The following is a 26,732-nucleotide window of genomic DNA, read 5'->3' as shown; positions in this document are numbered from 1 at the left end:
TTGGTGGAAGTGGGAGGAGCCAAAGGAGAAATTATTAAGAGTAAGGACTAATTCTGCTAGACGGAGCAGGGTGGTGGTAGAGGGGAACTGATTAGGTCTGGAATCCAAAAAGAAGCGTAGAGCTTTGAGACCTTCCTGATGGGGGATGGAAGTATATAAGGACTGGACATCCATGATGAAAATAAAGCGGTGGGGGCCAGGGAACTTAAAATCATCGAAAAGTTTAAGAGCGTGAGAAGTGTCACGAACTTTTCGATGATTTTAAGTTCCCTGGCCCCCACCGCTTTATTTTCACCATGGATGTCCAGTCCCTATATACTTTCATCCCCCATCAGGAAGGTCTCAAAGCTCTATGCTTCTTTTTGGATTCCAGACCTAATCAGTTCCCCTCTACCACCACTCTGCTCCGTCTAGCGGAATTAGTCCTTACTCTTAATAATTTCTCCTTTGGCTCCTCCCACTTCCTCCAAACTAAAGGTGTAGCTATGGGCACCCGTATGGGTCCTAGCTATGCCTGACTTTTTGTTGGGTTTGTGGAACAATCTATGTTCCGTGCCTATTCTGGTATCTGTCCCCCACTTTTCCTTCACTACATCGACGACTGCATTGGCGCTGCTTCCTGCACGCATGCAGAACTCGTTGACTTTATTAACTTTGCCTCCAACTTTCACCCTGCCCTCAAGTTTACCTGGTCCATTTCCGACACCTCCCTCCCCTTTCTAGATCTTTCTGTCTCTGTCTCTGGAGACAGCTTATCCACTGATGTCTACTATAAGCCTACTGACTCTCACAGCTATCTGGACTATTCCTCTTCTCACCCTGTCTCTTGCAAAAACGCCATCCCCTTCTCGCAATTCCTCCGTCTCCGCTGCATCTGCTCTCAGGATGAGGCTTTTCATTCTAGGACGAGGGAAATGTCTTCCTTTTTTAAAGAAAGGGGCTTCTCTTCCTCCACTATCAACTCTGCTCTTAAACGCATCTCCCCCATTTCACGTACATCTGCTCTCACTCCATCCTCCCGCTACCCCACTAGGAATAGGGTTCCCCTGGTCCTCACCTACCACCCCACCAGCCTCCGGGTCCAACATATTATTCTCTGTAACTTCCGCCACCTCCAACGGGATCCCACCATTAAGCACATCTTTCCCTCCCCCCCTCTCTCTGCATTCCGCAGGGATCGCTCCCTACACAACTCCTTTGTCCATTCGTCCCCCCCATCCCTCCCCACTGATCTCCCTCCTGGCACTTATCCGTGTAAGCGGAACAAGTGCTACACATGCCCTTACACTTCCTCCCTTACCACCATTCAGGGCCCCAAACAGTCCTTCCAGGTGAGGCAACACTTCACCTGTGAGTCGACTGGGGTGATATACTGCGTCCGGTGCTCCCGATGTGGCCTTTTATATATTGGCGAGACCCGACGCAGACTGGGAGACCGCTTTGCTGAACATCTACGCTCTGTCCGCCAGAGAAAGCAGGATCTCCCAGTGGCCACACATTTTAATTCCACATCCCATTCCCATTCTGACATGTCTATCCACGGCCTCCTCTACTGTAAAGATGAAGCCACACTCAGGTTGGAGGAACAACACCTTATATTCCGTCTGGGTAGCCTCCAACCCGATGGCATGAACATCGACTTCTCTAACTTCCGCTAGGCCCCACCTCCCCCTCGTACCCCATCTGTTACTTATTTTTATGCACACATTCTTTCTCTCACTCTCTTTTTTCTCCCTCTGTCCCTCTGAATATACCTCTTGCCCATCCTCTGGGTTCCCCCCCCTTGTCTTTCTTCCCGGACCTCCTGTCCCATGATCCTCTCGTATCCCCTTTTGCCTATCACCTGTCCAGCTCTTGGCTCCATCCCTCCCCCTCCTGTCTTCTCCTATCATTTTGGATCTCCCCCTCCCCCTCCAACTTTCAAATCCGTTACTCACTCTTCCTTCAGTTAGTCCTGACGAAAGGTCTCGGCCTGAAATGTCGACTGCACCTCTTCCTACAGATGCTGCTTGGCCTGCTGCGTTCACCAGCAACTTTGATGTGTGTTGCTCGAATGCTTATGAGATGGCTTTTTAGAGCAGTTTGTCATTGAGCCTACTAGGGGATCGGCTATACTGGATTGATGTTATGTAATGAATTATGTGATTAGGGAGCTTAAGGTAAAAGAAACCTTAGGAATCATTGATCACAATATGATTGTGTTCAACTTGAAATTTGATAGGGAGAAAGTACAGTCTGACGTAGTAGTATTTCAGTGGAGTAAAGGAAATTACAGTTGTATGAGAGAGGAGTTAGCCATAGTAAATTGGAAGGAGATGCGGGCAGGGATGACAGAAGAGCATCAATGGCATGAGTTTCTGGGAAAAATGAGGAAGGTACGGGATAGATGTATTCCAAAAACTGAGAAATACTCAAATGGCAAAATAGTACAACCATAGCTGGCAAGGGAAGTCAAAGTCAATGTAAAACTAAAAGAGAGGGCATTCAACAAAGCAAAAATTAGCGAAATAGAGGATTGGGAAGCTTTTAAAAATCTACAGAGAGCAACTAATAGAATCATTAGGCATAAGATGAAATATGAAAGCAAGCTAGCAAACAATATCAAAATGGATAGTAAAAGCTTGTTCAAGTATGTAAAAAATAAAAGAGAGATGAGAGTGGATATAGGACTGCTAGAAAATGAGGCCAGAGAAATAATAACGGGGGACGAGGAGATGGCAGATGAACTAAATGAGTATTTTGCATCAGTCTTCACTGTGGAAGACATTAGCAATGTACCAGATGTTGAAGGGTGTGAGGGAAGAGAAGTGAGTGCAGCTACTATTACAAGGGAGAAGGTGCTCAAAAAGCTGAAAGACCTAAGGGTACATAAGTCAGCTGGACCAGACAAACTACACCCCAGGGTTCTGAAAGAAGTAGTGGTAGAAATTGTGGAGGCATTCGTAATGATCTTTCAAAAATCATTGGACTCTGGCATGGTGCCAGAGGACTGGAAAATTGCAAATATCACTCCCTCTTTAAGAAAGGAGGAAGACAGCAGAAAGGAAATTATAGACCAGTTAACCTGACCTCAGTGGTTGGGAAGATGTTAGAGTTAATTGTTAAGGATGAGGAGATGGAGTACTTGGTGACACAGGACAAGATAGGACAAAGTCACCATGGTTTCCTTCAGGGAAAATCTTGCTTGACAAACCTGTTGGAATTCTTCAAGGAGATTACAAGTTGGATAGATAAAGGGGATGCAGCGGTTGTTGTATATTTGGACTTCCAGAAAGCCTTTGACAGGGTGCCACACATGAGGTTGCTTACCAAGTTAAGAGCCCGTGGTATTACAGGAAAGTTACTGGCATGGTTAGAGCATTGGCTGATTGGTAGGGGGCAGTGAGTGGAAATAAAAGGATCCTTTTCTGGTTAGCTGTCAGTGACTAGTGGTGTTCCACAGGGGTCAGTGTTGGGACTGCTTCTTTTTATGCTGCATATCAATGATTTAGATGATGGAATAGGTGGTTTTGTTGCCACGTTTGCAGATGAAGTACCCAGGACATCTTCAGGGAGCGGTGTCTCAGAAAGGCAGCATCCATTATTAAGGACCTCCAGCACCCAGGGCATGACCTTTTCTCACTGTTACCATCAGGCAGGAGATACAGAAGCCTGAAGGCACACACTCAGCGATTCAGGAACAGTTTCTTCCCCTCTGCCATCCGATTCCTAAACGGACATTGAAGCTTTGGACACTACCTCTATTTTTAAATATACAATATCTCTGTTTTTGCACATTTTTAAAAATCTATTCAATATATGTAATTGATTTATTTGTTTGTTATTATTCTTTTTTAAATTATTTTTTTTCACTCTCTGCTAGATTATGTATTGCATTGAACTGCTGCTGCTAAGTTAACAAATTTCATGTCACATGTCGGTGATAATAAAACTGATTCTGAATCTAATTCTGATTCGAAGATTGGTGGAGGGGCAGGCAGTGTTGAGGAAACAGGTAGGATGAAGAAGGACTTAGACAGATTAAGAGAATGGGCAAGAGAGTGTCAAATGAAATACAATGTTGGAAAATGCGTGGTCATGCACTTTGGTAGTAAAAATAAATGTTCAGACTATTTTCTAAACGAGAGAAAATCCAAAAACCTGTGAAGCAAAGAGACTTGGGAGTCCTTGTGCAGAACACCCTAAAGGTTAATTTGCAGGTTGAGTGGGTGGTGAGGAAGGCAAATACAATGTTAGCATTCATTTCAAGAGGTCTAGAATGCAAGAGCAGGGATGTGATAAAGCTGAGGCTTTGTAAGGCACTGGTGAGGACTCACCTTGAGTATTGTGAACAGTTTTGGGCTCCTTATCTAAGAAAAGATGTGTTAGCATTGGAGAGGGTCCAGAGGAGGTTCACAAGGATGATTCCGGGACTGAAAGGGTTATCATACGAAGAATATTTGATAGCTCTTGGTCTGTACTCACTGTAATTTAGAAGGGGGGGGGATCTCATTGAAACCTTTCGTATGTTGAAAGGCCTAGACGGAGTAGATGTAGAAAGGATATTTCCGATGGTCGGGGAGTCTAGAACGGGAGGGCACAGCTTCGGGAAAGAGGATCATCCATTTAAAACAGAAATGTGAAGAAATCTCTTTAGCCAAAGGGTGGTGAATTTGTGGAATTTATTACCACAGGCAGCTGTGGGGGTGAGGTCGTTGGGTGTATTTAATGATAGGTTCTTGATTGGACACTGCATCAAAGGTTACTGGGAGAAAGCCGGGGAGTGGGGCTGAGGAGGGGAAAAAAGGATCAGCCATGATTGAATGGTGGACCAGACTTGAGGGGCCAAATGGCCTGCTCCTCCTGAAGAAATTCCCCCTGATCTCTATTCTAAAGGGGCGTCTTTGTATTCTAAGGCTGTCTCCCCAGTCCTGGACTCCCTAGCTATTGGAAACATCCTCTGCATATCCACTCTATCTTATTCAATAGGTTTCAATAAGATCTCCCCTCATTCTTCTAAACTCCAGCAAGAAAAAGCCCAGAGCCATTAAACGCTCCCCAAGCACTAACACCTTAATTCCCAGACTCATCCCAGTAAACCTTCTCTGGACCCGCTCCAATTCCAGCACATCCTTTCTTCAATAAGGGGCTCAAAACTGCTCAGAATATGCAAGCATGGTCTAATCAATGCCTTATAAAGCCAGGGCTATGAAGAGGAGTAGGGATTTATGCTGAATGTTCTTATCTGTGTTAACTGAACAGGATACGAGCTCATAGTATCACAGGAAAGATACCAGCATGGATAGAAGATTGGCGCACTGGCAGGAGCAAAAAGAGCCCCTTCTGGTTGATTGGCAACGAATTCAACATTACATTCTTGCTCTTATTTCTAGTCCTCTCAAAATGAATACTAACTTTGCATTTGCCATCCTTAGTACTGACTCAACCTAAAAGTTAACCTTTAGGGAATCCTGCACTAGGACCTTGCACCTCCAATTTCTGAATTCACTCCCAATTGAGAGCTTCCTTCAACCAAAGTACATGACCATTCACTTCCCTACACTGTGTTCCATCTGCCTTCTCCTATTCTCCTAATCTGTCCAAGTCCTTCTGCAGACCCCCTGCTCCTTCAACACTGCTTATCTTTGTGTTGTCCGCAAACTTGACTACAAAGCTATTAATTCCATCATCTAAAGCATCAACAAGATCAAGAAACTGACTGGATTTCAGGAAGGGGAAGTAGGAAGAACACTCATTAAGGGGTCAGTGGTAGAAACGGTGAGCAGCTTCAAGTTCCCGGCATCAACATCTCAGGCAATCTATCCTGGGCCCAACACATCATGCAATCATGAAGAACGCATGCAGGTGGCTCTACTTCGTTAAGGAGGCTTGGTATGATAGCAAAAGACTCTTAAAAAATTATTATTTACTTATTGAGGTACAGCATGGAATAGGCCCTTCCAGTCCTTTAAGCCGTGCTGCCCAACAACCCCCGATTAAATTCATGCCTAATCATGGGACAATTTACAATGACCAATTAACCTAACAACCGGTACACCTTTGGACTGTGGGAGGAAACCAGAGGAAACCCATGCAGTCACGGGGAGAACGTACAAACTCCTTACAGACACCAGCAGGAATTGAACCCAGGTCACCTGTACTGTAAAGCGTCATGCTGACCACTACGCTGCCGTGCCACCTTATGTTGACTGATACGAGGCGGAAAGCATTCTGACTGGTTGTGTCACAGATCTGGTATAGAGCCCACAATGCACAGGATCACAAGAGGCCACAGATGGTTATAGACTCAGCCAGTTAGTCACGGGCACAACCCTCCCCACCATCGAGGGCATCTTCAAGAAGCCATGCCTCAGGAGGGTACATCCATCATTAAAGAGCCCAAGCCTTCTTCATGTTATTACCATCAGAGAGGAGGTACAGGAGTTTGAAAACTAATACTCAACCATTTAGGAACAACTTCTTCCCCCCTGCCGTCAAATTTCTGAATGGCCCAAGAACCTAGCCTTGTTATTCCTTTTTTGTACTTTTTTTTTACAATTATAGATTGTTATGCTGTGATGTTGCCACAAAACAACAAATTTCACATATGTCAGTGATATTTCTGATTGTAACTTTTTGACAAAGGAGGGTGGGCCAGCTAAATTATTCTTCGTTTGTTTGATACTTGAAGAAGAGTTTTGAATGCCTAACTGCCAAAGCATATTTCTCGCTCATATCCCTTTCCTTTTGAGCCCAACAGTGTAATCGACACAATGGATTGAGTCTCCACCCCATCTGAAAGATACCCAAGCTGCAAATCCAGACTGAATCCATTGCTTATTGATCTCTCTCAATTACCATGTGTACTTCTATCATTTTGGCACAGAACACCTTATTCACATCTCACTCCCAGATCTGACTTCTTTGTTATCCATTTAGTGGACTTTCAATTCTTCAAGGCATCTCAGACTCCAACCATTTCCATATGTGTTGGCTTACATAGTCCTATGACCTGGAGAGCCAACTGTATAACTTCAAACTGGGCCACATAATCCAGCAAACTGTGATTCCCCAACAGTAACTTGCCCTTGGTGAAAGTCCTTTCATGACTTTGCCATTATTGATAAATTCTATGCCTGTGGGTTTCCAACTTTGGTATACCAGTGTGAAATGGAAGAAAATCATGCAGTCACAGAGTAATACAGCTGTGACATAGTTTTCACCTCAGATTGTCCATGCTGTACAAAAAGCACGTCTAAGCTACAAACACAAAGCAACGGAGGGACACAACAGGCCAGGCAACATCTATGGAGGGGAATAAACATTTGACGTTTCGGGCTGAGACCTTTCTTCAGGCCTAGAAAGGAAGGGGGCAGAAGCTAGAATAAGAAGGTGGAGGGAAGGGAAGGACCACAAGCTGATACATCAGAATCAGAATCAGGTTTAACATCACTGGCGTATGTCATGAAATTTGTTAACTTAACGGCAGCTGTACAATGCAATACAAGATAATATAGAAAAAAATAAGTAATCAATTATAGCAAGTATGTGTATTTTATTATATATATATATATATGTATAGTTAAATTATAACAGTGCAAAAACAGAAACAATAAAGGTGAGGTAGTGTTCTTGGATTCAACGTCCATTTAGGAATCAGATGACAGAGGGGAAGAAACTGTTCCTGAATCGGTAAATGTGTGCCTTCAGGGTTCTATACCCTCCTTCTTACAGTAACAATGAGAAAGGGCATGTCCTAGTTGAGAGGGAAGGTGAGTGGGTGGGGTGACTAGCCCAACTAAGCCGGTCCCTTTTGCCTGTGTCTGGCCCACATCCCTCAAAACTTTTCCTATATTTCTCTTTTTGCTCTTCAGTGTCAATGTTCCTGCTCCATGCCTGCACTCGCTAAATATGGCATGACTTGACTTGTTTCACAGAGATGAAAGACCCACAAGTGGGAGGCGGATTTGCAGGTTGCTTACTTTAAAGCTGCTTGTATCTGCCAGCTGTGCATCACGTCCTCTCAGTGATTCATGCCCTCATGTCACTCCAGACCAACCCTTCTAGGATGGACAGATGTTGTACCTCCTCCTCACAGACTGTTGACACTGTATCTTTACTAATCCTTCAGCAAAGGGTGTACCTATAATTCCAAAGACTGCAATACTTCTAGCAAAAATAAAATTATTTTATCCCCACACCCCTCCCTCCATACTAATCTACATTCCTCCAAAGAGTGAAGGACTTTGTTGTGGTTTCTGCTGCTATTTTAATTTTTCCTTCTTTTCTACACTCCTTGAGTTCTCGATCATCCTCATTTTAGGGTTGTGAAACAGGGTTTATGTACACTAACCTTTCCCATCTTTCTCAACTTCATGTACACTAACACCTTTTAAAAGACAGTTGGACAAGTACATGTATAGGAAAGGTTTGTAAGATTATGCCACAAATGCTGACTGTTGGAACCTGCCTGAAGGAACACCTTGGTCAACATGGGACAGTTGAACCAAAGGGCCCAGTTCCATGCTTTATCACTCTACCACTCCAAAAAACTTGGGTTATGATTTTGAAGAGGCAATGAAAGTGGTGATACCCAGATGTTGTTTAACTGGACTTTCAGGAGCTGAAATCCAAAATAGAAACAGAACCAGCTGAAAAAACTCAGCAGGTTAGACAGCATCTGTGGAGAGAGAAGAACAGATTTAACGTTTTGATTCTGTGACTGAGGACTAGGAAAGGTGCAACTTCAGCATTATCCGGCTGCACGATGGCACTTTGCAGCAGCAAAGAAAACTACCAACAATTCAACCAAACATACTTTTTCAGGACTTTGATCACTGCAATCCACAGCATACAAATTCCCATCGGGAGGTGCGCTTTTGAACTGTCGGTACAATCTGGTGTTTTTATGGTATCCTGAAGGGACTCTCATGAATGCAGGTAGGGCTGCAGCTGCCATTGCTAGAGCAGGCTTACGGCTGGACTGAAACACTGGGCAGGATTGACACAGTGGAGCTCAGGCCCAAGAGTGGGTAATGAATTGACGTTTGGTCGACTTAAGCACTGCGCAAGATTAAAAAGATGAAATCATCGAGGCTGAGAGCAAAGCACAAACCAGTGTGAGGCTTTACTCAGTGAAAACTGACTCTGCAGCGGCGGCCTATCGGCACTCACCCCAGCACTACACCGGGCTTTGCGGCTGTGGAGAGCAGTTAGACTCCCAGACTGGCTACATAGCTGTTGGCTCACTTCTGGAAAGTTTTCAGTTCCTGTTCTATGGATTGTTATTTGTTTTCTCAAATTTTTAAAAAATATTGATCCATTCTTTCTTTTTCGCACATTGGATGTTAGACTGTCTTGGTGGTGTGCAGTTTTTCATAATTTCTGTTGTTTGTTTTGTGGATGCCTGCAAGAAGATGAATCTCAAGGTCATTTATGGTATACATACTTCCATAATAAATGTACTTTGAACTTTCGAAGATGCAATTTTGGATCACTTCAGAGGGGTTTTTATGCTGAGGCATTGTGACCCACATTGTTGGAGGTGGAAGAGAAAGCTCCTACTCTTACTGATGGCTCCCACTTTAGACTCAGAAGAAGACTACCTCCTTGATGGAAAGCCTAAGGGATCTAGGAGTCACTTCCAAACATATGTTGTTACACCATCAAGGGTATTCTGAGAAAGCAGTTAAAAACTTCACATTTAGAATACACAATCACAGCCTTTGAAAGGAGCAAACTGGAACACAAAAGAATGGAAGTGTTAATACTCCCAGGTTAGACAATACCAGGATTACTATCAGCATTACTGGCTCCACATCTTTTTTGTATGTCAAAATAGACTTTATTCATAATAAAAATATTTATAAGAATAAACCATGCAGTGTCTTTTCATTCTTTACACTCATAGTCAACGCTTTCAGTACTGTTCTATTAGATTCCTACACATCAATAGCCTGAGGCTCCGGAGGGTTCCTGTGCTGTGGAAGACGTCCTTCCTCGTCCCTGTGCCGAAGACGCCGCGCCCCAGCAGTCTCAATGACTACAGACCGGTGGTATTGACCTCCCACATCATGAAGACCCTGGAGAGACTTGTTCTGGAGCTACTCCGGCAACACCATCCGCCCTGCTCTGCTGAGGGAGAAGCTGACAGCGATGCAGGTGGATGCTTCCCTGGTGTCATGGATTCTTGATTACCTGACTGGCAGACCACAGTATGTGTGCTTGCAACACTGTGTGTCCGACAGAGTGATCAGCAGCACTGGGGCTCCACAGGGGACTGCCTTGTCTCCCTTTCTCTTCACCATTTACACCTCGGACTTCAACTACTGCACAGAGTCTTGTCATTTTCAGAAGTTTACTGATGACTCTGCCATAGTTGGATGCATCAGCAAGGGAGATGAGGCTGAGTACAGGGCTACGGTAGGAAACTTTGTCACATGGTGTGAGCAGAATTATCTGCAGCTTAATGTGAAAAAGATTAAGGATCTGGTGGTAGACCTGAGGAGAGCTAAGGTACCGGTGACCCCTGTTTCCATCCAGGGGGTCAGTGTGGACATGGTGGAGGATTACAAATACCTGGGGATACAAATTGACAATAAACTGGACTGGTCAAAGAACATTGAGGCTGTCTACAAGAAGGGTCAGAGCCGTCTCTATTTTCTGATGAGACTGAGGTCCTTTAACATCTGCCGGACAATGCTGAGGATGTTCTACGAGTCTGTGGTGGCCAGTGCTATCAGGTTTGCTGTTGCGTGCTGGGGCAGCAGGCTGAGGGTAGCAGACACCAACAGAATCAACAAACTCATTCGGAAGGCCAGTGATGTTGTGGGGATGGAACTGGACTCTCTCATGGTGATGTCTTAAAAGAGGATACTGTCTAAGTTGCATGCCATCTTGGTCAATGTCTCCCATCCACTACATAATGTACTGGGTGGACACAGGAGTACATTCAGCCAGAGACTCATTCCACCGAGATGCAGCACAGAGCGTCATAGGAAGTCATTCCTGCCTGTGGCCATCAAACTTTACAACTCCTCCCTTGGAGGGTCAGATACCCTGAGCCAATAGGCTGGTCCTGGACTTATTTCCTGGCAAAATTTACATATTACTATTTAACTAATTATGGTTTTATTACTATTTATTATTTATGGTGCAACTGTAACGAAAATCAATTTCCCCCGGGATCAATAAAGTATGACTATGACTATCGACACTCACATGGTCCCCTGGGGTGGTACACTACCACAACGACTGAGGGGCTTCCTCACCCTACACCAGCCCCACGTCTGAGGAATGATATATCAGTCTCGGATTGTGTGCATAGTTAGAATGCTAGTAGAAGTGAAGTTGTTAAATTGAGAGGGCAGATTATGTAATTTAGATGTACATTCTCTGCAATGATGAAGGTTAATAAGTGATCTCATTGAAGTTTTCAAGTTATAAGGAGGACTGATAGTGACTGAGAGTGAATGGGGAACACGGTCGACAAATTAGAACTAGCATTTAGCAGTGCATTTAAGAAGTGCTTTCATACGCAGAGGGTGGTTGAAATTTGAAACTCTCTTTTGAACATTGGTGGTAGGTCATTTGTTAATTTTTAACTTGAGACAATTTTTTTTGTTAACATCATGGGCGATCATGGTCTTTTCATTACCATGATTGTTCTTGGCAAATTTTTCAACCGAAGTGGCTTGCCATTGCCTTCTTCTAGGAAGTGCCTTTACAAGACAGGTGACCCCAGCCATTTTCAGAGATTGTCTGCCTGGCATTAGTGGTCACATAACCAGGATATGCACCACCTGCTCCAATGGCTCCACGTGACCCTGATCAGGGAGCTAGGTAGGTGTTATACTTTGCCCAAGAACGACCTGCAAGCTAGCGGAGGGAAGCAGCATCTTGCACCTCCTTTAGCAGACATATCTCCACCCCACCATCCTAATGTTAATGAAAGATACTAAAGAAGACAGGGAAAGGGTGGGCTTATGGGGCCGAGACATTGAGCAGCCAACATTTAATTGAAAGGCAGAACCAGTTTAAGGGGTTAAGTCACACAGAAAAAAATGCTGGAGGAACTCAGCAGGTCAGGCAACATCTATGGAAAAGAGTACAGTCAACCCTTCGAGCCAAGACCCTTCAACAGGACTGGAGGAAAAAAAGATACAGAGTCAGAGTCGGAGGGTGCGGGGAGGGGAGGGAGAAATACAAAGTGGCAGGTGAAACTGGGAGGGGGAGAGGGGTAAAGTAAAGGGTTGAAAAGCTGACTGGTGGAAGAAATACAGGGCTGGAGAAGGAGGAACCTAATAGGCGAAGACAGAAGGTCATCGAAGAAAGAAAGAGGAAGGAAAACCAGAGTGAGGCGATGGGCAGGTAAGGAGATAAGGTGGGAGAGGGAAAAGGGGATGGGGAGCAGAGAAGGTGGAGGGGAGGCATTACTGGAAGTTAGAGAAATCAATGTTCGTTGCATCAGGTTGGAAGCTACCCAGACAGAATATAAGATGTTGCTCCTCCAAACTGAGTGTGGCCTCATCACAACAGTATAGAGGAGTCCATGTCAGATTGGGAATGGGAAGTGGATTAACTCTCCCTCCCCTCCCAGTTTCACCCATCACCTTGCTACTCCCTCCCCTCCCCCCACCCCCCCCCCCCCCACCACCCACCACCCTCTAACTCTGTCTCATCTTTTTCTCTCTGGTCCTGCTGAAAGGCCTCAGCCCGACACGCCGACCGTACTCTTTTCCGCAGCTGCTGCCTGGCTTGCTGTGTTACTCCAGCATTTTGAGTGTGCTGCTTGGATTTCCTACATCTGCAGATTTTCTCTTGTTTGTGAAGGGGTTAAATCATCTATTTTCTAATGTTCCATGTGAGAAATCTGCCCAGCTTTCTCTTCCTCTTCCTTCTCCCTCATTCTCTCTTTAAACAGGGGACAGTTTCTGTTTCTCATAGATAGAGAGGTCATATGACACTCACCTTACGACTGATGTTGGAAGGATTCTCTTCATGCAGTAAGTACTTCCCGCTTGGATTTTTAAAATTCTTACTTAGAGATATAGCATGATAACAGGCTAGCAGAAGTGCAGTGGTTAAATTGACAGGTCCCTTTGAACCCGCGTTGCCCAATCACAACCATATGAACAAGTAACCTACTAATCCATAGATCTTCAGAATGGGGAAGGAATACAAAGCACCCAGAGGAAACCCACGCAGTCACGGGGAGAACATACAAACTCCTTACAGGCAGTGGCGGGAATTGAACCAGGGTCTCCGGCACTGTAAAGCGCTTCATGAACCACTACACTTGTTGAGGGAAATTCCAGGAAAACTTTAACTTAAAAGCTGAAGTCCCAGATGAATGAATTGAGATAGGCCAATGGAGGAAGTCACAACTGTTCCCAGGTTCCAGGTGACACACGTACATCTTTCCCCAGGCAGGCAGAATTTTTCCCATGACTGCTGCGCTCCCCATCTGTTCCCAGGCCATCCCTCGAATAGAGCAGAGGCTCATCCCTGGGAACAAACAAGCCTACCAGCTTGCTTCTGCACTGGAAGTGCCGTGTAATTCACAGGGGAGTGGCTCAAAACTAAGAACCTGTGTTCTAACCAAAATTGCTCAATGTTGGTGCATAGACAAACCTTTGCCTTTCTGCTTCACATAATAGTCATCATGGGCACTAATGTAAGAAGCTAGGAGATGGTGGTGTGGCATGCGTATTGAAACGCTGCTTCTCTTTGTAGTTTTTCAATAGTTAACACTGCATGGAAACAGGCCAACACATCCGTGCCGACTGAGGTGCCCAACTAAACTAATCCTGTTTAACCCTTATCCCTCTAACCTTTCCTATCCATGTACTTATCCAAGTGTTCTAATTCAGAAAATGTGTAGCAACACACACAAAATGCTGGAGGAACTCAGTAGGTCAGGCGCATCTGTGGAAAAAAGTACAGTTGACATTTCGGGCCGAAACCCTGCAGCAGGACTGGCCTTTTTTCCATAGATGCTGCCTGACCTGCTGAGTTGCTCCAGCATTTTGTGTGTGTTGCTCGGATTGCCAGCATCTGCAGATTTTCTCTTATTTCAGAAAATGTGTAGATCAGGTGGTTAATGGTTGGGTCGAGTTGTTCTCCGATCTTGGCAATTTACTTGCAAACATTTCGTCACCTTACAAAGAGACATCATCAGTGCACTGTTAATTACAGTAAAATTAACAGCACACTGATGATATCTCCTCGTATGGTGACGAAACATTTGTAAGTAAATTGCCAAGATTAGAGAACAACTCAACCCAACCACTTCACCAAATGTCTCGTAAATGTTGCTATTGTACCTGCCTCAACTACTTTCTCCATCAGCTCATTCCATATATAAGAACCACACTCTGCATAAAAAGGTGTTCTTTCAAATCTTTCTCCTCACCTTAAACCAATGTCATCTAGTTCTTAGTTCACTTTTCCTTGGAAAAAGACTATGTTCTCTCTAACTATGCTTCTCTAAGTTCACCTCTACACTAAGGAATAAGGTTCTAGCCAACCCAATCCCTCCCTATAACTCAGGCCCTTGAATCCTTGCAACCTTCTCAAAGATCTTCTTTACACTCTTTCCAGCTTAAAAACGTCCTTCTCATAACAGGGTGAACAAAACTGTACAAATATTCCAAAAGTAGCCTCACCAATGTCTTGTGTAATTGCAATTTTTAATGCTTCAACCATACTTCAGATTGTAGCACACTCTTCTCTTAACCTAGAGGTTGTGTGATCAGCACGGGAAATAGAGCACAAAACACAAGCTGAGAGAATGCTGCAGAGCGCTGATTATTGACTACAGGAGAAAGACACCAGAAGTCATGAGCTAGTCCTCATTAGGGGATCGGAGTGAAGAGAGTCAATAACTTTAAATCCTTTAGCATTATCATGTCCTGGGGCCACCAGCACATAAGCAGCATTGTAAAGAAGGTATAACAGCACTTTTTCTTTCTTAGAGGCTTGGGCAGATTCAGCATGTCATCTAAAAGTTTGACAAACTTCTATAGATGCACAGTGGAGAGTATCCTGACAGGTTGCATCATGGCTTGAAATGGAAACACTACTGTCCAAGAACAGAAAAGCATCCAACTGGTGCTAGATATAGTCCATCACAGGAAAATCCTTACCCACTACTGAGCACATCTACAAGGAGTGCTACCACGAGCACGCAGTATCCATTGCCATTGGGAAGAAGGTATAGAGGCCTTAGGTCTCACACCAGGTAACAATTATTGAATTACCTTTCAACTGTCATGCTCCTGAATCAGTGTGGATAAGTTTACTCACCTCAGCTCTGAACTGTTCCACAAGCTATGGACCCACTTCCAAGGACTCAATGTCTCAGCATTATTTATTTATTGTACTTGCACAGTGTGTCTTCTTTTGCGAATCCATTCTTTGTCTGTCTTGGCCTGTATGTAGTTTTTCATTGATTCTGTTGTAGTCTTTGTTCTACTGTGAATGCCTGCAAGGAAATGAATCTCTAGGTAGTATATGGTGTTTCAACTTTTGAACTTTGAAAGTGTTGTCTTTCAGATATGACAGCCCACCCTTCAGTTTGAGGCACGAGATCAAATTGTATTAGTTTTGAAAGATAGTTTTGACCGATTCAGCCAACATCTGAAAATGTTGGAAATACACAGCAGGCTGGGTGGCAGTTAACGTTTCCTCTGAAGAACTCTTCGTTATATTTCTAGAATTTCTATTTTTTAAGATTTCTAGCATTGGCATTTTTTTATTCATCAATAACATTTGTTTAGCATCTTTTTGGTATTTTGGAGGCTTGTTATGTTAGATGGTTATCAAATTTCCCACTTCTCCTCTCATAGGGAGGAGGTACAGGAGCCTGAAGACACATTCAACATGTTAGGAGCAGCTTCTTCCCCTCTACTATCAGATTTCTGAACAGTCCAAGAACCCATAAACACTACCACACTATTTTTGTTCTCTTTTTACATTACTTATTTAATTTATAAGTAAATATATATGTACGTAAATATACAGTATACATAGCTTACTGTAATTTATAGTATATTTTATGTCTTGCACTGTTGGCACAAAACAACAAATTTCACAACAGACGTCAGTGATCATAAACCTGATTCTGAGAAAATATTTTTGACCGTGGGTCTATCGAAAAACAGTCAGCACAGAAAATTTTGAGATGGAATGCTGCAATGGGCCCTTGAGCGGACTGTCAAAACCATTTAGCAGAATGGCTTATTAGCGGAAGTCACTGATAAGCACTGAAACCTCACGTGGCTGCCAGGATCTCCCGGTCAGATCCTTCCTGCATGATCTAAGTCTCATTCCCAGTACATGACGCCCTTGAGATGGCTGCTGTGCAGACAACAGTTTATAGTTTTGTCAAGATGCCCTGTGAAAGGCTGCAATGGCCTTTTTTCAAGGTTCATCTCTAACAGCACACATAAAACTCGCTGCAAAACAGGCTGTTCCAGGGACAGGTACTGAGACCTGCTTGTTCTTGAGCAGGAGTTCACAACCTTTATGCTACGGACCTTTACCATCAACCGAGGGGTCCTTGCACCCCAGGTAGGGAACCCCTGCTCTGCAGGATCATTAATTTGGTGAAAGACAGAGTTTGGTCTGACTGAAATTTGGCTTACCTGTATCAGAAGATATCTGTCAGTGAACGCTGCTGACTTGCACACTCCCAGATGTAAGAGTACGTGCTGAGGAATGATTGAACTTGGTACAGCCACCACAAAGGCTTTGAGGGCAAGCCATAGAATGATAATTAAAAAGCAGCCTGGAACAAGGAGGCTCCCTTGGGGAGAAAGAAAGAAGAAGCATACAAAAATACTAGAGGAATTTAATGGGTCATGCAGCATCTTTGTGGGGGGGGGGGCGGCAGATGGACAGTCAAAATTTTGTTTTGAGATCCTTCATTTGAAGGTTAAGAGGGGAGATAGCCAGTATGAAAAGGTGGAGAGAAAAGATGGCGCAAAGTTGGCAGGTTATAGATGGATGCAGATGAGGGTGACAGGGAAAGGGGAAAGATGATAGGTGGAAGTGATAAAGATGGAATCTGATAGGAGCAAAATGTGAGGCTTGGAATTAAGGGAGTGAATTAAAGGGGCATATGGAGAGGCTGGAGGAAGAAAAGACACATGGTGATGGGGCCTAGTGGAATTCCCAAACCTACACATCTTTATAGAAAATTTTCTACAAAGTTTCTGCTTATAACTACATTTTTCTGTATGTGGGCATCATGGTCACGTAGTGGTTAGCACAATCTGATCAGGGTTCAATTCCCATTGCTGTGTCTGTAAGCAGCTTGTACATTCTCCCCATGATGCGTGGATTTCCACTGGGTGCTCTGGTTTCCTCCCACATTCCAAAGATTTAACGGTTAGCGTTAGGATTAGCAAGTTGTGGGCATGTTATGTTAGCGCCGGAAGTGTGGTGACATTGGTGGGCAGCCCACAGCACAATCCTCGGAATCTGTTGGTTGTTTACGCTAACAAAACATTTCACTGTATGTTTCAATGTACATATGACAAGTAAAGCTTCTACTCCATGCAATGTTGTAGGTAACTGTAAGCTAAAAGAATAGCACTTCGTATTCCACCTGAGTAGTCTAAAACACAACAGCATGGACAATGAACTCTCCACCTTCTGGTAAACTGCTCTCTCCTGTCCCTTTTCTCCTCCTAATCCACCTGGCCCCTATCACGATGTCTCTTACACCTCTCCCATTCTCTCTATCTGCCCATCACTCACATACTCCTCCCACTGATTTCCCTCCCCACTTCACTCCCTTGATTTCATGCCCCACCTTCCTCTCCTATCAGATTTTTCCTTCAGCCTTGGCCACTTCCACCTGTCATCTTCTACCTTTTGATCCTATTCCCACTATCACCATCCCCTATCTGAGTTCCTCCAGCATTTTGTGTGTTGTTCCAGACTCCAATTGCTGTGGTCCTTGTGTCTCAAAGAAAGGGCAAACCCACTCTGAAAGAAGGAAGAGAAGTCCAAATTTTAAATTTTTGGGTGTCCTTGTGTAGTCTAACTCGGTCCTTGAATGTCTAGTTCTAAGAACTCACTGCAGGTACAGCGTGTTTAAATGATGCTCAAAGTACAAGAATGGAGCAGGAGGAATATACAATCTCAGAACATTTTTGCCATCAGCAATGTTGCTCTCTTGGCTGATTCAGCAGAGGGCTTACCAATCTAAGCACAAAAGCTGAGGCTCACCTTTGTTATAATGAGTGAATGTTGTACTATTGGGGGTGATGTCTCTTGGTTAAGATTTTAACCAAGTGTTTGCATTCCTGGGTGAATGCACAGATCTTAGTAATACTTCTTAACTAAAATTTATTGTTATCTCTGCTGTCCTAACCATTGTAATTGCCTTACACCAGAGGATACTCAAAGCATTTCACAGCCAATCAAGTATTTTTAAATGCAAGCATTGCTTTAACAGAAGAGCCATATCAGTCGGTTTGCACACAACAACCTAATTCAAATAGTAATGGGATAAATGACTAATCTCCTCTGCAATCTTGGTTATGGGACAAATAATGGCCAGGGCATCAAAATTCCCCTTCTTTCCTTTAAATAATGCCTCAGGATCTTTACAAGAGTTTAATGTTCTATTTTTCTCCGAGGGTGCTGGATTCCCCGATTGCAGTATTGATATGTCAAATTACAGTTTGTGTCCCAGTTCATTGCACAACATAAACTCAAAACATTGACTTGATTAACAAAAAGTGCTTGTTGATGAGACAAGACTAAATCAAAAAATAATTTTCAAGTTCTAAAATTCTTCCATCCCAAAAGTGTAACTTTTCTATGCAAGGATAAAATTAACTACAGAACTGTTGCTACACATGCTTTGGTCGTAAATCAAAATCAGACTAGTAAACATTTAAAGATGCACAGATTCAGCAAGCAGCCAATATGGATTTATGGATTTATGGATGTCAAGACATGCACGACAAATCTGAAACATATATTTGACGGAGTGACGGATGACATAGAAATTGGTGTAAGTGTACTATATATAACTTTCGGGAATGTACAAAAGGTCATGGTTAATAAGCAAGCTTTAGAGTGAAGTGATGTACCCTCAGGGCCAACACGATGAATTTATTTATAAATGACAGGCGCGGCTTAATGGCAATTGTGGTGAAAATACAAACAGGAAAACTCTGAAAGGTTGTGAAGGATCAGTGAAACATAGACAAGTTGACTGAATAGGCAAATGACTTGATGCAGATGTAACTGAGGTCAGCCATTTAGTAACACAAAAATGAGTAATGGAAGTACAAATTTTTTCAAGAGTTTAGAATGCATGAATGATCTAGAAGTTCAAAGAAATAACTCATTGAAAGTATAAGTAAAGTGATTTTTATCCCCGCAGGCTGCCTAAGTGCTACACCTACCCATTCAGCCCCTCCCTAATCTCCATTCAGGGCTATAACAATCCTTCCAGGTGAGGCAACACTTCACCTAAGAATCTGCTGGGGTCATCTATTGTGTCCAGTGATCCCAGTGCAGCCTCTCTACATTGTTGAGACCTGTCATAAATCGGGGAGCCACCTTGTTGAGCACTTCTTCTCCATCGACCAAAAGGACTTCCCAATGTCCAAACATTTTAATTCCTATTCCCAGATGTTGGCCCGTGGCTGCCTCAGGGTGAAGGAGCAACACCTTACATTCCTCCTTGGCAGCCTCCAACCTGATGGCATAAATATCGATTTCTCCTCCCAGTAAAAAAAATTCCCTCCCCCTCCCCTCTTCTTTTATTCCCCACTCAGGCCTCTTACCTCTTCTCACCTACCTCTCACCTCCCCCTGGGTCCCAATCTCCTTCCTTTTCTCCTATATCACTCTATCAGATTCCTTCTTCTCCAGCCCTTCACCTTTCCTAGCCACCTGGTTTCACCCATCACCTTCTCGCTATCTTCCTTTCCCTCCCCTACCCACTTTTTATTCTAGCATCTTCCCTCTTCCTTTTCAGTCCTGAAGAAGGGTCTCGGCTCGAAATGTCAACTGTTGACTGATGCTGCCTGACTGCTGAGTTCCTCCAACATTTTGTATGTCTTGCAAGTAATTAAAAGGGCAATTATTTTTCAGGCTTAGCAAATAGGGTCACATAATATCCCGTAAGAGACTGTGATAAATTTGTACAATAGACTTCACAGTTAGAAAGCCTCACTACACACAAAAAAAACTATAATATAGATTTACTGGGGGCACAAATCTAACTCTAAAAGAGAACCAGATAACAGATTTGAGTTTCTGCTCATTGAGGCGTATTTAGATTTTAGACTTGGGCTTATTTATCACATGTACATTGAGCCAAACAGTGAAAAGATCACTTGCGTTAACAACCAACACACCCAAGGATGTGTTGGGTCAGCCTGCAAGTGTTACCACACATTCTGGCGCCAACATAGCATGCCCACAATGCTTGGCAGAACACAACAATCAACAAAAACAGCAGGAGGAAAACAAACCCCATTCTCTCAATCCCACACACCCACATACAGGACAGGTCTCCTGTCTCCAGTCATCAGACTTTGACTTCCAGACTTCCAATTGACCTTTGGGCTCTGATGTTTGGTATCAACCCCCAGACTAGCAGACGATGGTGTATTATATTTATACAAAGTTTCTACCAAAGAGAATATCTATCTCATTTCACTAACTATATATATAGGGGTATCCGTTAGTCTCATGAGACCATGGATTTGTGCCTTGGAAGGTTTCCAGGGCGCAGGCCTGGGCAAGGTTGTATGGAAGACCAGCAGTTGCCCATGCTGCAAGCCTCCCCTCTCCACGCCACCGATGTTGTCCAAGGGAAGGGCATTAGGACCCATAGAGTTTGGCACCAGTGTTGTCGCAGAGCAATGTGTGGTTAAGTGCCTTGCTCAAGGGCTCAACACGCCGCCTCAGCCAAGGCTCGAACTAGCGACCTTCAGATCACTAGACGAACACCTTAACCACTTGGCCACGCGCCAACACACTAACAATATAATCACTGTTATTACAAACACAGTAAATAGATAAATGAAGACTTAACTTCTTTTTGAAGACATTAATCTACAAATGTTCTTAAATAGGACACTTGCAAAATATTTTTAATTGTGCAAGAAATCTGTTACAAGTGATTCTAAAATATTGTTCAAAGAGATTGATTTAAAGAAGCATCAGACTTCTTTAAATAGATAGATATAGACAGGGTTGGGGGCAGAGAGCTTTAGAAAGGAATACCAGAGCTCAGGTCCTAGGAATATGAATCTATCCAACAAAAAGCACTGCAAATTGGGAAAACAGAAACAAAAACTGATGGATGGCAACGAGCTTGGCCTGGAGTCGGTTACAGAGTCAGGCAGCAAAGCATGAGAGAAATTAAACAAGGGTGAGAATTTTGAAATCTAGGTACTGGTAGGCTGCAATCAATATAGCAGGCGCTAGGGTGATGGGATGAGTAGTGAGCGTGTGGACTGCAACTGAATGAGTTACAGCTTGCGGCGGTCAAACAGCTTTGGAAAAGTTGAGTCTAAAGGTAACGAGACAGGAGCAGTAGCAACTGATACCACAGGTGGGAAAAGGAGCCTTGGTGATAAAGGATGTTCAAATATGATGTGGAAAAAGTCTGGTGTATTTTTTTATATAATTGTCACATGTGCCCATATACAGTGGAAAGCATGCCATCCAGACAGATCATGCCACATATAATTACTGTACATCCAGAGCGATGGGAGTCATAACTGTGAGAGGAATTGTGGTGATGGCCTAAACTAACGTGTATTCTCAAATATTTGGTGATCGTAAAAGCGGCATGACAAATCAGAGACAGTGAAAGGGTTAAAATAGTGATGCTGGGCTACGCATGTATTGAGAATGTCCGGTAGCGGACTGGGATCAATTATTAGATATCACTGAGCTGATCTGGGGACATGGGCTCGTTCTAAGTGCAGAGTATCAGAACAAGAGTTGTAAAAGTGGAGCTGTAAACCACAAATGAAAAGAGGAGGTAGGTCAGCTCACAGGAATGGTGCCAGATTAATTACTAAAGCCCTATATTTGGCCCTCTTTATCCATGTGTTTCCAGACTCTTCCCAAAATGTAAAGCTGCACTCTTTTAAGGATACTAACCATCATTATTTTGGAATCCTAACGCCCTTTCAGCACAAGAGGGAACAGCACAGCAATGGTTTGGGCAAAGATGAGGGAGAGTGAAAATAATCAAGCCCATGATAGGACAGAAGGAGAAAAGCTCAAGTCCGGGAGGAGACCGTAGTTATATCTGCCGGACAAACGACCAAAGCGCCAGGGCCAATCTTTTGCGAGACGTGGGTTTCAAAAGTTTGTCGCATGTAGCTTTCAAATGGATTAGAAATGGAAGTAGGAAGCCTTTGGATTCGTCTAGCTGCGTCTTAAACGAGAGGAGAGAGGCAGCAGATGCCGGATCTAGAGGCAGAGCTGTGCGTGTGCGCGCATCCAGCGCAGGCGATGAGGACCGCTGACATCCTTGGTCTGGATGTCGTGACTCGCGTGTGAGTTTGATTTAAGCGAGGGGGAGTTGCGCAGGTCGTCACCCTCACTCCCTCGCCGTGGTCTATCTAGCCCCAGAGGCAGGGTTATTCATGTGGTGAATGACAAAGCCCAGGGCTGAAGCTGCGGCCGTTAAACGGTAGAGTGTGATGGAACGTGCTTATCATAAGAGATGGAGGAGCCCCGATATCTGGAAGGGTCACTGGGCTGGTGGAGACTGCAGAGAAGAAAAGGTTGAACAGTTCAAACTGTTGCTTGGGCGGATTGAGACGAGCCGAAGCAGGGGAGAGTGGTGCACCTGAACCTGCCAACCCCACTCCGGTTACCTGCTACCTGCTACCTCCCACTCAAGGTATTCGGTCACCGGCCGCCACCGCGCATCCACGCGAGAGGTCGGCCGGAGCCGTGGTTGGCCGCTCGCACGGAGCGGCGGCACCGTAACCCGTGCTGATTGAACGAAGGCCCCTGACTGGGATTGGGTGATTTGCGCGAACAGCTGGCTGGGCCGCTTGGGGGGAGGCGGGCAATTAGACTAAGTGAAGCCGTCATTGGATGTTCCCGTTTGATTGACGTGCGGAAGGCGGGGATTCGGATTCGCTTTCTCCGGGTGATTGACAGTGGGAGGGGCGGGCCCGCGAGGCAGCGTGCGGAGGTGATTGGGCGCAGGCGGCTGCCCGGCGGAGGGAGGTGAGGCTTCCTTGGGCCGCAGCTGCAGACGGCGCAGTCGCGGCTGCGAGTGGAATGGATGTAGTGGCGGGCTGGGAAGCACTGCCTGCTCTCGGATATCGTCCCGCAACGGCTGGGGCAAGGAGCGCTCGGTGCGGTGCCGTGCAGGTAGGCGCACAGCGCTGGCAGGGAACAGGCCGGGACTGGGGAGTGGGTGGGGGCCGAGGTTTCCCTTTAAGTCAGCATCAGTTGTCACCCCCCCACTACCACCACCTCCTCCCCTCTCAGTCCCCGGCCATCGGCCAGCCTAACCGCTCGCATTCCGCTCCTCTCAGCTTGTCGCCCGGCTTCGGCTTTCAAACCCCTTCCGCCAGACTAGGCCGCTGCTGCCGCTTCAAAGTCACCTCCAGCCGGGGAAGTTTCGCCAACTGCTCCGGGGTTAGAACGGGACGGGCTTAGCTTGGCCTGGCAGGACAGTTCTTCTCTTTGCCTTGGCAACTAGAATGGGTATATGTATTCTCCCCCCGCCCCCCCTCCTTCGGTGCCAACAGCTAATGCACACAGTGCAACTTACCAGTCACCAAACCTGGGTTATATCTAGAGACAGCGCCTTGTACCAGTGGGGTGCGGGCCTGCTGACCGGTGTTGGCTGCATTAAAACTGTGATTTGTGTCCAGTGCGGGATAGAGATCCGTCACTTGTTACTTGGCTTGCCTCTTCTATTGGTATCAACCTGCTAAATAAGTCTGGTGACAACTGTTACAGTAGATAAGCAATAACTTGTAGCATAACTGACCCCTAAAGATTACTTGGTTAATTAATTATTGATCTAATTCTTTCTCTATCTTAACGAGCACTTATGAAGATGTGAAACTTTTTACCTTGTCTTACGATCAGGAGCTGGGTTGTTTTGGGCATTCTGCTGGCGTTTGCTAAGATTAAATCAAGTGTTGTATTGAGCCGCGTAATTCTTAATACAATTATTTACTCCAGTTGAACATGTAAAAGCAACTTTGGTCAATATTGAAAATGAAATTTAAGGCAGTTAATATTGTATTAGTGTTTGTGTTAATTTACAAGGTTAAATTAGTGTTTTAAAATAAAAGGTGGCTTCTATTTATAACCTCTGGGTTCTGTGTGATTGCTTAAAGTTAAGGGGCACTTAAGAAAAATCAGAATCTGCCGGTAGTAGAAAAATGATGGGGAAAACTGCTAACATCTCTGAATCTAGAGGTGTTAACTGTTTCAGCAGATTGTGGGCAATACCCGGAGAAAGTGTCTCTGCTGTAGATTTATAACTGAGCCGACTGTTTCCTGGATTTTCAGTTTTCATGTAATGTCATTGATAGATTTGGTAATGAGGTTTCTAATAGTGATTGAGTTTCAAAATGCTCTGAGTTGTTAGGATTGGCAATTAAACTCAGTCTGATAACTTTAATTCAGAAGGGTGAAGTGATAAAACTTGCTTGAAATTAGTTAATAACTTTTTTTAAAAAATCTGCCCAAGTGACAAGTTCTGATGGAGTAGTATCTTGAGGTTATGAAATTATGTTGAATTGAAGAGAATCTTGACTTGCTGTCACCCTGAGTAGCATTGTCTAGAAACAGCAAGCTGTGGTTTGCAGAGGAAGTGACTACCTACATTTCAGAAAAGGCCAAAGCACTTTTGCAGCCCTCAATAAGTTTCTGGCGATGTGATTGTGATCAGGTAATAATGCTGGATGAATCTTAGCCACAAGTACAGCTCCTTTGTACAGTTGTGTGGGATTCTTTTTCAGTCACCTACTTGCCCAGTTTATGACATGCATAATTGAATAACCAGCCCCTGTGTGTTCCCCAACCCATTAAGTGGTCAGCCTTTTTAGTTTTCAATGGCAGGGGGTGGAGATCAGCTATGTGTTAGTGCCTGTGAAATTCAATACTGCAAGTGGAAGTTTTCTTGTGAAAATGGTGCATATTTGTTGGCACATTTGGGAGGCTGGAACAGGTTTCATTACTGCCAGTGTTGCATGTTTATCTTTCTTTTGCAGCAGTGTGATAACAGACATCTCTTGGTGATTGTTGCTCTTCATTTATAGATATTGTTTCAGTAGAAGTTTAAAAGAAGCTATGATACGTGTGACTTTTATAGTGTCCAGGAGTACAATTGTATTTTTACTGGTACTGATTTCCATGATTGTAAGCCTTTTGAGAACACTGCATTCTTGTAATTCTAACCTTAAGTGCACTGACACCCCACCCCATATACATGCTCTTTTCTGGCCGAATTTTCAGCTGTCTTGAGCTTTCCACCTTTTACAATGCTCCTTAGAACCCAACTCCCTTTGACCAAGCTTTGGCCATCTGTTTAAATATCCACCTGTATGATATGCGGTCAGTTTTGTCTGGTTCTGTGAAGTGCGTTATGATATTTGCTTGATTTTAAAAATGCTCTAAAGTGCAATGTCGATAGTTTCCTGGTTTCACTACCAAATTGACATGTTCTGATTTTATAGTTGTCTCCTTGGTTTAGGTTTGTCATTAGTGGAAACTCGTTTTCAAGATATCTACAGAAGTGAATCAGCTTTTCATTGTAGGCAACTCGTACTCAAAAACTCAATGGAACAGTAGTCATAAACCTGACATTGTAATTTATCTCCTTTTGTCTTGGTGCCCAAATAGAATGTACTATAGGTAAGTTTCTATCACAGCCTGGTAATGGGATGAGCTAATCCTTTTTAAAATACAGCTAGGTTTTCTGTAATCTAAAACATAAAATGCAGTAAATACTGAGCAGGTCTGGTTGTACCTGTGAATACAGAAGTAGAATTGAAGTTTCAGGTAATCCCACCTCATTTACTACCCCGGTCACTGCACTGTAAACATTTTAAACCACTTATTATAATGCTGTTCACATTGTGAGTACATGCTGGTATTTATGCACATTTTACGCCATATCCATACTTCAAAGTTCAATGTAAATTTGTTAAAGTACATGTATGTCACTATATAGAACGCTGAGATTCATTTTCTTACAGACTACTCTATAAATCTATAATAGCGATAACCACAATAGTAATAACAAAGAAAGACTGCAACATCTTGGGGTTCAACCAGTGTGCAAAAGATGACAAACTGAAAATACAAAAAGAAAGAAATAAGAAGTAAACAATAAATATTGAGACCATGAGATGGAGTCCTTGAAAGTGAGTCCATAGGTTGTGGGAAAGTTTCAATGATGTGGCAAGTGAAGCTATCACCTCTGTTTTCAGAGCTTGATGGTTGATGGGTTCCTGAACCTGGTGGTGTGAATCCTGTACCACTGCCTTGATGGCAGCACTGAGAAGGGAGCATTTCGTGGATGGTAGGAGTCCCTGATACTGCTTTTCTGTGACAGTGTTTCATGTCGTTGTCCTCAATGGTGGGGAGGGTTTTATCCGTGATGGACTGGGCCGTACCAACTACTTTTTGTAGGATTTTCCATTCATGGGCGTTGGTGTTTCCATACCAGGCTGTGATGCAGCCAATCAATATGTGTAGAAGTCTCAAAGTTTTGGATGT

At 44.0% G+C, this 26,732-nt stretch overlaps 1 protein-coding gene and 1 long non-coding RNA gene across 3 annotated transcripts in view; one reads left to right on the top strand and one right to left on the bottom strand.

Moving 5' to 3' along the window:
- LOC134356734 (uncharacterized) overlaps positions 1–22,927 on the bottom strand; it is a 63,712-nt gene extending 40,785 nt beyond the window's left edge. Inside the window, exons 1-3 of the long non-coding RNA XR_010020414.1 lie at positions 22,853–22,927; positions 16,626–16,786; positions 15,286–15,463 (exon numbers count right to left, since the gene is read on the bottom strand). This is a non-coding gene — a long non-coding RNA (uncharacterized LOC134356734). The remainder of the gene's footprint in view (positions 1–15,285; positions 15,464–16,625; positions 16,787–22,852) is intronic.
- Positions 22,928–23,194: 267 nt separating this feature from the next.
- The window catches only part of dag1 (dystroglycan 1), a 147,407-nt gene continuing 143,869 nt past the window's right edge, over positions 23,195–26,732 (top strand). For both annotated transcript variants that reach the window (XM_063067818.1, XM_063067819.1), the window contains exon 1: positions 23,195–23,360. The gene's annotated coding sequence lies outside the window, so the exon portion shown is untranslated. The remainder of the gene's footprint in view (positions 23,361–26,732) is intronic.

The sequence above is a fragment of the Mobula hypostoma genome, chromosome 15 (genome assembly GCF_963921235.1).
Source record: "Mobula hypostoma chromosome 15, sMobHyp1.1, whole genome shotgun sequence".
Classification (NCBI taxonomy): Eukaryota; Metazoa; Chordata; class Chondrichthyes; order Myliobatiformes; family Myliobatidae; genus Mobula; species Mobula hypostoma.
This window is presented reverse-complemented; position numbering and strand designations above follow the sequence as displayed.